Genomic DNA, 12,858 nt, shown 5'->3' on the forward strand with positions numbered 1-12,858 from the left:
TGTATAACCACAGCTAGGTATGGCTCTCAACTCTCATCGAAGAAGCTTCTTTTGGTAGCAGAAAAAGGCTACTATAGAGATCATCAAAATACAAAGAATAAGTGACCATAAGGTGTCCATCCTCAACTGGGACATCTATAACATATTCCTATACCTAAGAAACAACATGAAAGAGGAGAAGGAAAGATGCTAAGAGCCAGAGGATGAGCTGACCATGGAAAGATAGTGTATCCTAGACACAGGAATGTTGCAACCACAGTATGGTTACCAACACAAGCTCTGCACAAGAACACACCGGTCAACATGTTATCATGAATAGTGGGAAAAATCTCACAAGGCTCCACCCCTAAATGAAGAGCTGTAGGCAGGTAACAGTTGCTAAGAGAAGAACCAGTCTTCTCCAGGGACAAGCACTCCTTTGGGTCATCCAATCTCAAGTGATCTATATATAGTTAAGAGATTGTGTGAGTGTGTGTGTATGTGTGTGTATGTGTGTGTGTGTGTGTGTGTAAATATTTATATATGTATGCAACACTAAATGGACCAACTGACATTTACACACACATACAATAACAAAAGTAGAGATCAATCTTTCCACCTACAAGGTTGCTTCATCTAGCATCCATAGGAGAGGATAAGTCTAGTCTTACTGCAACTTGATATGCCAGGACTGATTGATATCCATGGGAAGTCATCCTCTTTTCTGAAGAAAAACGAAGGAGGAGTGGATTGAGGAGGAAGGACTGGAAGGAAAAGAGGAAAGAGAAACTGTGGTTAGGAAAAGTTAATTAATTAATTAATTAATTAATTAAAAAAAGAAAAGGTTGAGCTGGAGAGATAGCTCAGCCATTAAAAGCACTTACCACTCTACCAGAAGTTCTGAGTTCAATTCCCAACATCCACATGGTAGCTCACAACCATCAGCAACAAGATCAGATGCTCTCTTCTGGTGTATCTGAAGACACCTACAGTGTATGTATATACATAAAATCAATGAAAAAAGAAATCTTTAAAAAAAAGAAGAGATCAATGACTCTGAGAAGTATGGAGAGTATTGGAGGGACGACGAGTGAGACAGATATTATGTAAGTACAGTATTCACGTATGAAATTCTTTTAAAAATGTAAAAGGGAAAGAAAGGGACGAACTATGGCCAGGTCTGGAATCCACCATTGCAAGGGAGTGTGCCTAGAAACACGGAGGGTGCTGAATTCCATCACCCAGTTTCACGTGTCAAAGCTCTAATCTTAATCTGGCAAATTTGGAGAGAAGTCCTACAAAAGAGGTGGGTAAGGTAGATGGGTCCAGTCGTCGGACTTTGTCCAAGAGGGATCGTGTCATCCTAAGAGGAGATCCAGACACTGACGTCCGTGTAAGGAAGACTGTGTGGAATTGCTCTCAGTAAATGGTCATTTCCAATCCAAGGAGAAAGTCACAGGAGGAGCCAGTTCTGCTTGGCACCGTGACTTATACATTCAGCTCCCTTCATTCTGAGAAAATAAAATCCCCTTTTTAAGCCACCAAATCCATGGGATTTTATTAGGCTGTATGAGTTTACAAAGCTTGGGAGACTGGAGGAGAGATGGGTGGCAGAAAGAGACTCATCAGTCACACCTGTGTGTGGACCCCCATTTCAAAAGTGAATTTTGAGGCTTTTCGCCATTGACATGAATGACCTATAACAGGAAGTCCTAGACTGAGAAGTGGTTTACAAATTGTGGAAGTGGTCAGCCTGCCCTGAGGTTGGGGTGCCTGTGAGGTCATCTGCCACAGACACTGCAGCAGATACAGGGAACAGCCATGAAACTTATAGACAGATGCTTGCTATAGAATAATGCAATATTTGTATAAAATTGGAAGGTCTCACAGAGAACTCTAGATCAGTTCTCATCAGTTAGCAGTATTGGGTTGGACAAACCTCAGCATGTTGCCAATGAATGGCATGTCTTTGTCTGCTGGGGACACTGCTGAGCTTGCTGGCTGTGCATCCAGTGTTGCTGTTAAGTGCCTTCAAGATCATATACTAGTGCAGACTGAGTGAGGGCTGAAGTGTGCTGGGGTTGAATGTGGTTCCAGTGTGTTCCCCAAAGGTTTATGTTGGGATTCTAGTCTCACTGCGGCAATAGTAAGAGGTGGTAGACCCTTTGAGGGGCAGGGCCTAATGGGAGGCAATAAAGTAACTGGTGGCATTATCCTTAGAAAGGATGACTGCTGTTTGTGCTACACAGGCTCATGGTATAGGTGAGTTCTAATGAGAGTGGTTTCTTCATCTGGCTGTCTGGCTTTCTATCTCACTGACTGATCAACTCCCAACCCCTATCCTGCCAAGATGCCATTTGCTATCATGTGACACACACAAGAAGGCTCTTACTAGGGACTAAATCCTGAAATTTTAAAAACCCAAAGCTATAAGGTCAATTTAAAAAAAAAAAAAAAATCCAGGATCAAGTATTTTGTTACAGCATGCACATGCCAGACTACCTGGTACACTCTCTACCATTTCCATCTGTATAATGGCTAATACATGAAATGAGAAGACACTAGTGTGGAATTACAGAGTTTGTGACAGATTTGCAGTGTTCATGCAGTGTTCAAGGCAAAAGCAGGGTGTTAGGACTCACCTTGCTTTTTTGTCTACAGCATGAAGGAACCCAGGTAAGGCTGATATAATCACTGATCCATTAGAACCTGCAAGAGCAGGGTGCTGGCTCCAAGTCATTGTATTAATTACATTTGTGTTGCAATGACCAAGATCCTGGAAAACAACTTAAGATGGAGAGGGTTTATTTTGATTCAAAGTCTCAGAGGATACTGTCCATCATGGCAGGCAAGACAGAGCAGAGATCATGTGGAGGGCATGCGTAGTAGAGTCTCTTTATACCTTGATGGACTCAGGAAGAAACAGGACAGAGTTCATAAGAGCCAGGAGCAGATATAATATTCAAAAGCACATCTTTAGCTGCCTACTGTCAGAGGTTCCGAACACCTAAAGCCTACAAGCTATAGATAAAACAGAGCACTACAAGCTATAGAAAATCAAAGCATGAATCTCTGGAGGGCATTTCCTATTTAAACCACGATAGTCACTAGGACTAGAGAATGGTTTTGCAAGATTCCATTTGGAAATGAAGAATGAACTATATTTGGTTCCATTGAGGATACAGTCCTACTGCCTCACTAGTGGCTCCAGCTACAACCTAGCCTTGTGTAAACTCTGGGTTAGCCTAAAGAGATGGCTTTGTTTAGGAATATGAACTCTGGCATGTAAACATGAAACCTGTTGGAAATGGACATTGGAACTGTGGGGAAATTGGGTGGTCAGTGTACGAGGAGACATAATGTCCTGGGGAAAGCTAAGTATATGGGACATCCCACACATGTGGGCAGAACCAGCAAACAGGAGGAGGGATGAGGAGAAGCAAAGAGTCACCAGGAGCATAGCCTACCAGGAACAGCAAGCTCTGCCTTATGCCACAGGTATATTCTCCATCACGAATCCTTTGTGTCTAAGGTAACTTGAGAAAATCATTCTTTGTTGACTCTACTAAAAGGAGGAAAGCAAAATATCAGTTTTCTAAGGGGAATATGTTTTTTGGAAGAGAAAAACTACACAGCTCACCCAAGGGTGTTTAATGTAACGCTATTCATAGCAGCCCAAAGCTGGAAACAGGCCAAATGCCCAACAGACAAGCATGTGGAGGGTGCCAATTCATAGACAGGGGTGCCTGGAGGCAGCTGAAACCAAAACAAGGCAGGAAACTCACTCCTCTCTTGTTGAGATGGAAGCATGCACATCACAGTATTGGGAAAAGGCCAAAGGTTAAATAAATAGTTGACATTTCAAGTATTTTTTAACTCTTCCTGTCAACTTGTGAATATAAGGGAAATTTATCTTTTCACAGATAGTTATAAAAAAAAAAAGATGCTTTGAGCCACATGGCACTGCTCTCTACTTTTCTGTCTTCGGAACAAAGCCACCATGGAGTTCACCAGCTTGCTGCTAAACTTCAGGGCTGGATGTCACAAAGGCTGGATGTTCACCCCCAGGATGGGTGTGGAGAGTGCTTCTGAGATAAAGAGGGAAGCAGGCGGCCCAGCTCAAAGCTCACCTTGCAGGCCACCCAGCTCAGACCTTCAAAGAAACATCGATGGAACAGGGTGGGGATGGGGACAGTGTGTCCTGTACTAGGCAGGAGATTCAGGTGTGCATTCTTTGTCATTCCACTGTCATCTGACTGTCTGGGTTGTTGCTCTGAGTCTCCCATTTCCCAGAAAGACAGCAACTAAGAGCCTCATAGGTCAAGTTCCCTTCCCAGCAGGATAATCATGAACAATAATGGTCCTGGAAATCTCTTATACTGGGCAATGTATGAAGAAAAGAGGTTTACCTGACCCATGATTGGTAGCTAACATTGGGGGTGGGATGCAGATCACATGAAAAGGGGAGAGAAGAGAAAGAGTGGGGGGGGGAATGCAGATCACATGAAAAGGGGAGAGAAGAGAAAGAGTGGAGGGGGTGCAGATCACATGAAAAGGGAAAAAAATGAGAGCTGACAAGGAAAGAAGCTTGCTTTTTTGGGTTATTTTTTTTTTTTTTTGTAGCCAACTCTTCAAGAGAACTAATTCGCCCAATTTATATTACTTATAATATAATATGCCTAACAGAAACAATTTAAGTGAGAAAAAGACTTACTTCATTCACAGCTTTAGTGGGTTCTGTCCATCATGGTAGGTGTGTGGCAGGCCAGACAGCGGAGCATAGGGATACTGATGGTCTGCTGACTTTCCTTCCATCTGGAATTAAACTTCAACATGAGTTCTGATGAGAACAGTTCATACTCTTTGCCACCTCTTACTGATGGTGGTAGGTAGGCACACATGTACACACAATCAATGAATCCTGAGACACTGCCTTAGGAAGTTGGGATTGCTATTTCCCCAGGCCACAAATATAAAAGGCAGAATTGGTACACCACTAAGAGGCCATACAGGAACTGAGCTAATTCACATGTCTCCAGATGATGGTCATAATAAAAGCTCCATTGACTGTGAGTACCTGCCATGGTCCTGGTATCATATGAGTCAATTGTCCCACTAACTTAGAAGTCCCCACATTATAGCTGAGAACTCTTAATGTTTAATGTCTAAGACTTTAGCCTGGGTGTTCAGATTGAGAAAGTGCAATGGTTTGGAAGTAGTTTAATGCTTTCCAATTTACTTACTCATTCAGCGGGGAGAGAGACAAGCATGCCACAGCATGTGTGTGGTGGTCAGAGGACAATCTTCAGGAGTCAGCTCTTTCCTTCTACCATGTGGATGCCAGGGGCTTGAACTCAGGTGGTCAGGCTTCACAGTGTCTTTATCTGTTGAGCCATCATGCTGACCCCTGGAAGTGGTTTAAATGTGGTTTGTTTTCCCAGGGTTGATGTACTGAAGGATTCTTCCTCATGGTACTTTTCAGAGGTGGGACTTAATGGGAAGTCAACAGAACCTCTACTCCAAAGAGATTAAGGTAGGTCCCAGAAACGCTGGGTTCATTCTCACGAACCAATAGGGTCTCACGGGAACAGCAAACTGTAAGATGAATAAACTTTTCTCTATAAAATTACCCAGCCTCAGGTATCCCCTTCTATGAATGGACTCACACAGTAGAGTGTAGTATGGTTTGAAACTCATGGTTCCCAGCCACAGAACTGTTTGGGAAGATCCTGAGGTCTAGTTAATGGAGAGAGGTCATGGAGGATGGGCTTTGCAGATGCCTGTACCTGCTTGTGTTCTCATTCTCTGCATCCTGATCTGCCACGATGGGAAACGCAATAGGTGTACTCACCCACATCCACAGCCTGAGCCATAGGTGCTCTTCTCTGAAGGACAATGTCGTCCTGAAACCACAGCCAAAATAAACCCTGTCTCCATTAAGCTGCTATGTTAGGAATTTTGTCGCAGGAGTGCAAAAGAGAACTAGTACAGGTAAAAGACAAGTAGCCATGCTTGCTGCGCTGTCCAAATTCCTGACCCACAGTCCAGAGCACATAGTTTTTCTATGTGACTAAATATGAGTGGTTGTTACATTGTATTATTGACTATCTAGGGCCACAACCATGTGCAATAGAAAACCCATCAAAACAACCCAATCAGGTGAGAATTATCCTGAGGAAATTGCTCAATGGGTCTGTAGAATTTTTTCAAGTTCAATTCAAAAGAAGCAAAGTCAAAACTTGCACCTATTCCTGTCTGACATTAAAGCACAAAGCCTTTTCCAGGACAAATCATGTAGCCCCAACAGGATTATTTCCATGGTGCCCAGTGAGTTTTGCTCAAGAGTGATGGCCTCTGTTGCAGAAGTTTCCAATGACTACCAGCACTTTATGGACACATAGAGATGATCGTGCTCAGAAAAAAGCAACTGATGACTGTGCCAACTGCTCTACAAAATCCCAGTCTCCTAGAACTATAGTTCAACTATACTCAAATTCTTGAGGTCCCTTGGTAGTCTAGACGGTCCATGCAATTCTCCCTTTGAGGGACTCCTGGGCACCTTTGATCTGGGTATTATAGTCCCCCACCCAGCATCTTGCTGCAACATCCTGATGTCTTGAAAAGACTGTCGATATGCACATTCAATAACCTTGCTCACACCAAGTCAGCATTTCACCATGTCTGTCAACTGAAGATGTCAAGTCTAAGGCTATTGATCCTGCAAAGTACTGGCTTTCCTATTGGTTCCACTTTCTGAAACATTGGCCATCTCTCTCACCTCCATCAAGGATCCCTAGTATGTGGGGCTTTGGCTCGACCTAAGAGTAAACTGAAGGAAACCATTTGTACTGTGGTAGTCAATCACATCTCAGTCCCTACCTTTTCTGTAAATGAATCTTAATGTCCTAGTCTATATCCTCCTGCTTCATAAGAGCCCTGTCTTCTTTTTGTCTAGGGCCTGAATCTGTGATCTAAATGTAATTCCATAAACTGAACCCACTATGAGCTGCCTCCATCCACTTGACATACATTATAGTTTTGAATGATACCTGGTGTCTCAGGGCCCATAAGTAAAACACCTTCCTCTTTTGGACATTTTGAATAGACTACTTACCTGCATATTCAATACCCTCCTTCCACCGTATTTTGAATGGGTCTTCAAGCTACCTAACAAAGTGGAATTCCAAGCCTGTGGTTCTCTGTGGGCTCTGAGAGGTCAGAATTCTGAAGATGGTATTTATAGCCAAGTCTTCAAATTCTCTAAAAACAAGGAATCAAAAGAGAGGGTGGAGATAAGTTAAAACCGTTCTCAATAATGGACTCAATGATAATAGTCTTTTTTTTTTTTAGATTATCATCTCCCTTTTCAACCTTGGATATAGGACACAGGTCTAAATAGAAATAAAATCACATTGTACCACTCAAAAGTAAACAAAAACACCTTTCCTAAAGAGGAAAATAGTAATCATATTATCATCCAATCACAGAATTATACATAAATTATGCCTCACGGGGTTATGGGGTGAAATAAAGGATTACATAATAAAATGTCAAGAAAATTACGAGAGAAACAGCTCTAAGAGGAGAAAAAAGATGGATAAATACAGAATCCGTCAAATGGGTTACAGAAGCTCTGGGTTAAGAGGCCTTGAGACAGCTAGCTTTCTCCAAATTAGCTTCCTGAATTATAACCTAAGCCCCTAGTAGCATTTACCTCACAGTATACTGTAAATATTAGCTGAGACATGCATGCAGAATCAACATTTACATAAAACATTTGTTTATGTGTAGGATGATGCAGAGGCATCAAAGATGCTTGTCTGGGGAAGAAGAGGAAAAAGGAGAAGATGGAATAAAAAGTAGGTAGAAGATGAGAAAATGCAATTTTTCCTGGAAAAGAAAAGCTTCCATATGCAGTCAATGCATCTTGGATTCAAATAGGCTGTCAATCATGAGAACTCTTGATTACACCTACACAAGAATGAAGGAGAATGACCATAAAGCACAGGTCTCTGTGCACGTGACATGCTCCCCTGGCCAATAGAGGGCACAAGGTCCCCAAAGGACGCAGACCCTCAGAGTACTGCTCTCCACCTGAACCGGCTACTCGGCTACTCGTGCTTGTAAGTCCAACTATGCTACCTTTTATCATGCACATTTCCAGACCTATTTTGCAGCAACATTAATCCTCTTCATGAGCATATACTGTTCAACAGGAGTTTCTGCTATTAAGAATTTTGACATTGATTGTAACTCCTCACTTTAAAAATACACTCTGTCACCCACCTTACACACTGTAAAAGTTATGCTGATAAAACCCCAGTAACTATGAGCAATTTTTACCACTTAAGTAATTTTATTCTTGTTTAGGGGTCATTCTATTAGCCTTGAGAATTACATTACTAAAACCATGAAATGCATTGGATAAAAATATATTTCATTAAGCAAAGTTTGTATGACATTAGCGGTTAAATAACTTGTAATTGAAATAGGGGCTTAAAATTATTTTTTTAGCCTAAAAAGGATCTCACATTTTAGAGGCACAACTATGTAAAAACTAGAGTTTATAATTGCATGCTAGCCTTCACAATCTAACTCAATGTAGAATTTTATTACAATGCTACCTTCAACTAAGATGGTACCCTGAATTTTCACTGCTATAAAGACCACACATATTGGTTTGGGTCTTTCTGATTGTCTAGTCACCCACAATGCACACCTTGGACCTTCTTTCCTGCTGCATAAAAGTTTAAAAATCCCATACGCTCTCAACCTATCTTCCTCCATTTATGATAAAGGCTGGGACCTTGTTCTAGACAAGATGTACAATAAAATTTCCTAGAAGCTTCTAAATGAGCAGAAGGAAAATATCTCCCTGGCTCCTTGGACACAGTCACTAGAGTAATTGATTTTTATTTTTGAGCCGTGTCTACATTACTGGGGACAAGCATTAAGGTGAAGCCAAAACCTTGAAGTTGATCAGCCAAAACTGGAAGTGCCTGGGATTTTAATTGGGCAGCCTCATTGTCCAAATCATGTAAATGGATGCTCAGTTTTCCAAGTTGGATGGAGATGTCTTGTGGGGTGCCAGCCCTGCCTCAGAGTGAGATCTTCTTCCAGTGGCTCTCCCTGCAACCTTTTCCTGTCTGTGTCAGATTTTGTGCTTGCTGCCCTATAGACTCTGTGATGTCTTCCATGCACTGGAGCATCCAAAGAGCAAGTATGTATGATCCCCATTTCTATATGGAAAAAAAACAGTTTCAGAAACATACAGCTCAATAGGATCCTTCAGTGGCATCTTCAGATCATTGCCCCAGAGATGCAGTCTGGGTCCCAGCTGACTGAGCCTAGGTCCTGCTGCCTGGTCCCTGTAGCAAGGCTACTACTGGGCTCCAGCTGAAAGCTTCTAAGTGCTTACTTACAGTAACCTGGTGTTTACATGCATGCTCCTCTATGAACTGGTGTGTGGGTGAAGTTACCTCAGCCACCTTTCCCATGTGAGACTGTGATAGCGGCGGCCCTGTTACCAGTTCTGCTATTCAGTCAAGTGTAATTTTTGTAGCAAAGAGTCAGGCTCTGAATTCTTTCTTTAAATGTCAGAGTATAAACTGAGCTCTTTCCTATCCCAATCCCTACCCACAAAGCCAAGAAATGTGTTAGCTTTTGTCAACTCATTGTACAGGCCATTCATCTGAGACCTTCCCTGACTCTCACAAGGAGTGTTCGCCTCCTTCCTTCATGTCCCATCCTCGGGGCCAAGAAGTACTCCAGTCCAACCACATGGCACTCAGCCACTCCTGTCTAATCCAGAGCCTCTCCTCAACTGCATGCTGACCCACCATGCCCAATGCTGACCAACCTTTTCATAATGACCACTGTCCTTACCTGCCAGTGATTCAGCTTCTCTCCTCCATCTGTACTGGAGTTCAGATGGAGTTTTCTAAAACTTTCTGGAGTCATTGAATTCTTTCAAACAACCTATATCAAAAAAAAAAAAAAAAAAATGAACTCAAGTCAGATGATAGTGTAAATATAAGACCAAAAACAACCGAACTTCTAAAAAACAGAAGAACATTGTTGTGGTATGGAGCAAGGCATGGGTTTCTTAAATGGGACACACAAAACAAGCATGAACAATACTTGAACAAGATTTGAACACACTTTACAAATATGGACAGATCTAAAAGGTAAGTACAGGAAAATGTGCTTGACATATTAACTATGAGGGAAATGCAAACTAAAAGCAGGAAAGACATACATCTACCCTCTAATATGGATGGCTAAAACCAAGAAGGCGGATGAGAAAGTCCGGAGGATGTGGAGCAGCTGGGATGGTCGTGATTTTTGGTGCAAATGCAAATGGTATAATTACTTTGAACATAATTTGGAAGTTTCTGATAAAACATACCACAAGACCTCTCTGTTTTGCTTAGCTGTTTACCCAGGGGAAATGAAAACTTGTGTTTTCACAAAGAAAGCTTTTTTCACAAAGAATTCTAGCGATTTTATTCATAATTGCTTAAAACGAAGGCTGACCCAAATTTCTCCTTACCAGTGAAAGAGTGGAGAAACGAACACACACACATCCATACTGTGGAATCCTAATCTGTATTTAAAAGGAACAAGGTCTGAATTTGGGAAACAACACAGGTGAATATCATCCACACCACGTGGAGTGACTTTCTGTACTATTTCACCTATCTCCAACAGCAAAACCACAAGGTCAGAAGGCAGGTGGGTGGTTATCTGATGTGGGGCCCAGGGGGTGGGGTAGGGTGGGGGTTGACTTCAAGGGTGGGGTATGAAGCAACCTTTTGGGGTCAATACTGTCCACTATCTTTACCGGTTACACAACTGTGTACCATTCTAAACTCCACACACGTACTTTTTACAAAGAGCGAATTTTCCTGTCAGCAAATTGTTTCAGTAGATGGAACTCAGGGTATATTTTTCAGAGATCTCCCCCATTTCACTTTGAAAAGTCTTTTGAGTCTAGCTATTCAAGAAAAGTAGAGTTTATATTAAGATGTCAGAAAACAGAATTGTATAGACAGTCCAGAGAACATCAGCCTAGAAGGTGGGAAGCGAAGGGTCCTATTTGTATCTACCAAGTCCCACTCTGTCGTCCTCATGTAGTTTCCTTTGTCCTGACCCTCATCGATACTTTCAGTCTATAATTCCAGGTATGACATCTGATCGTTCAGCTCGTCACTCTGCCTACTAGATAACATGCCTGGGAGACAGACCCCTTGTTCAAGGTGTTATCCTCATCCATCAGAGATCAAGAAAGCCGGGATTGTTGGGGACAGTCCATAACACACATTATCTTCTAGTGACTTTAAGTTAAATGCAAATGTCTGAGCCTAATGAGTAAAGTCCCTTCATCTCCCTCTCCAGTCTCAGCCTCACCCCCTCCCATCCCCCAGCAGCAGCTCCAGCTCCCAAAAGTCTTTGGGCCTTTCTAGGTTCCTCTTTGCCTCACCTTCCAAGTTTGAGATTCTAGATCCTTTGAGGTCACTGCCTCAGCCAGAAAAATTCTGAATGCCACCAGATTTTTCATCTCTAGACTCTGGAAAAGCTGTATCCCTGTCTTAAATAGCTCAGCAACCTGAAGCATTTAGACTACTCATGTGCATGTGTGCACAGTAGGTTAAAAATGCACGTCAAGTTGGGATTTGAGACTTATATGTTAACCTCAGCTCTACAGGCACTAAGGCAGGAGGATCCTGAAACAGGACCAACCCGTGAAGGTGCTTGCTGTGCCACCTAGACGAATTTGGAAATCAGGTGTAAATAGCCTCCTGGGTTCCTGGGGCAACCACTAGGCCAGAATTTGTTTCCCTGTGTTTTTAAACACCTTAGAAACACAAGAGAATGATTTTTTGTTTTGTTTTTGGTTTTGGATTTTTGGTTGGTTGGTTAGTTGGTTGGTTAGTTGGTTGGTTGGTTTTGGTTGTTGTTGGGTTTTTTTTTTTGTTTTGTTGTTTGTTTTTGTTTTGGGTTTTTGTTTTTTGTCTTGCTTGCTTGTTTGTTTGTTTGTGTGTTAGAGTTCACGGCTTCAAAGGTTTCCTTCCATCATGGCAGGGAAAGCATGCAAGCTCCTATCATGATGGTCAGAAAGGAAAAAGAGGATAGGATGAGAAGCAGGTTTTACCTTTAAAGTTATATGTCGAGAGACCTACTTCAGAATCCGTCCAGGTTCCACCTCCTGAGTGTCCACCACCTCCTTCCTGAAGCAGCACCACTGCTAAAGATCAGTGCTCAAACAGGAGCCTGTGAGAGAGACAGGACTGTGAGTGGCTTTTCATATACAAATCATAACACACTGTGATTTCATTACGACTGCAGATCACTCGCTGACCCACCAGGGTGTTCTGTTGGACTGTCCTCAGACTGGCTGGTCTCTGGTTTCCAGCTCTGCCTTCTAAGCTATTCCAGAAGGCACCATGTGCAGTGAGGACTGAGCGGCATGACTAGCATCTGTCAGGATGCCATTTGTCCTCCATGCTTTCCCTCTGCCAAAGCTACTGGCAACATTTGAGACGATGCCTGGGACTGAGAGAGCACTCCGTCCCTTACTCCATTCATTTACACTACGGAGACATTCATTTGACTGCTATTTTTCCAATGACTTATTCCATTTAGTACCTTCTTTTGACCAGGGGCCCCCTGCTGCCTGCAGGACACTAGCAAAAGGTAAATAGTTACCAGTGACACTATTCCTACAATCAGCAAGGGAGACAGATGTTAATCGACTCACTACTAATCTACATTTAGAATCTTTCAGATTCTCTACTTTCAGCTGAATGAGCCTCCTGAAGCTCATGCTTGGATAATGGAACTTCTCACCGCCAGGGAATCCTGTTTCCTACCTCAACA

The 12,858-nt window shown here is 42.4% G+C and overlaps 2 long non-coding RNA genes across 3 annotated transcripts in view; both read right to left on the minus strand.

The window, feature by feature from the left end:
• Nucleotides 1-3,915, minus strand: part of LOC143442954 (uncharacterized) — a 49,615-nt gene extending 45,700 nt beyond the window's left edge. For both annotated transcript variants that reach the window (XR_013111579.1, XR_013111578.1), the window contains exons 1-3: nucleotides 2,622-3,915; nucleotides 864-965; nucleotides 603-743 (exon numbers count right to left, since the gene is read on the minus strand). This is a non-coding gene — a long non-coding RNA (uncharacterized LOC143442954). The remainder of the gene's footprint in view (nucleotides 1-602; nucleotides 744-863; nucleotides 966-2,621) is intronic.
• Nucleotides 3,916-4,020: 105 nt separating this feature from the next.
• Nucleotides 4,021-12,251, minus strand: LOC143442955 (uncharacterized). Its single transcript, XR_013111580.1, has 5 exons — nucleotides 12,134-12,251; nucleotides 9,865-9,957; nucleotides 7,094-7,239; nucleotides 5,223-5,882; nucleotides 4,021-4,805 (listed from the first exon to the last, which is right to left on the minus strand). It is a non-coding gene; the product is annotated as an uncharacterized LOC143442955 (long non-coding RNA).
• Nucleotides 12,252-12,858: the final 607 nt, after the last annotated feature.

This window comes from Arvicanthis niloticus, chromosome 7 (genome assembly GCF_011762505.2).
Source record: "Arvicanthis niloticus isolate mArvNil1 chromosome 7, mArvNil1.pat.X, whole genome shotgun sequence".
Taxonomy (NCBI): Eukaryota; Metazoa; Chordata; class Mammalia; order Rodentia; family Muridae; genus Arvicanthis; species Arvicanthis niloticus.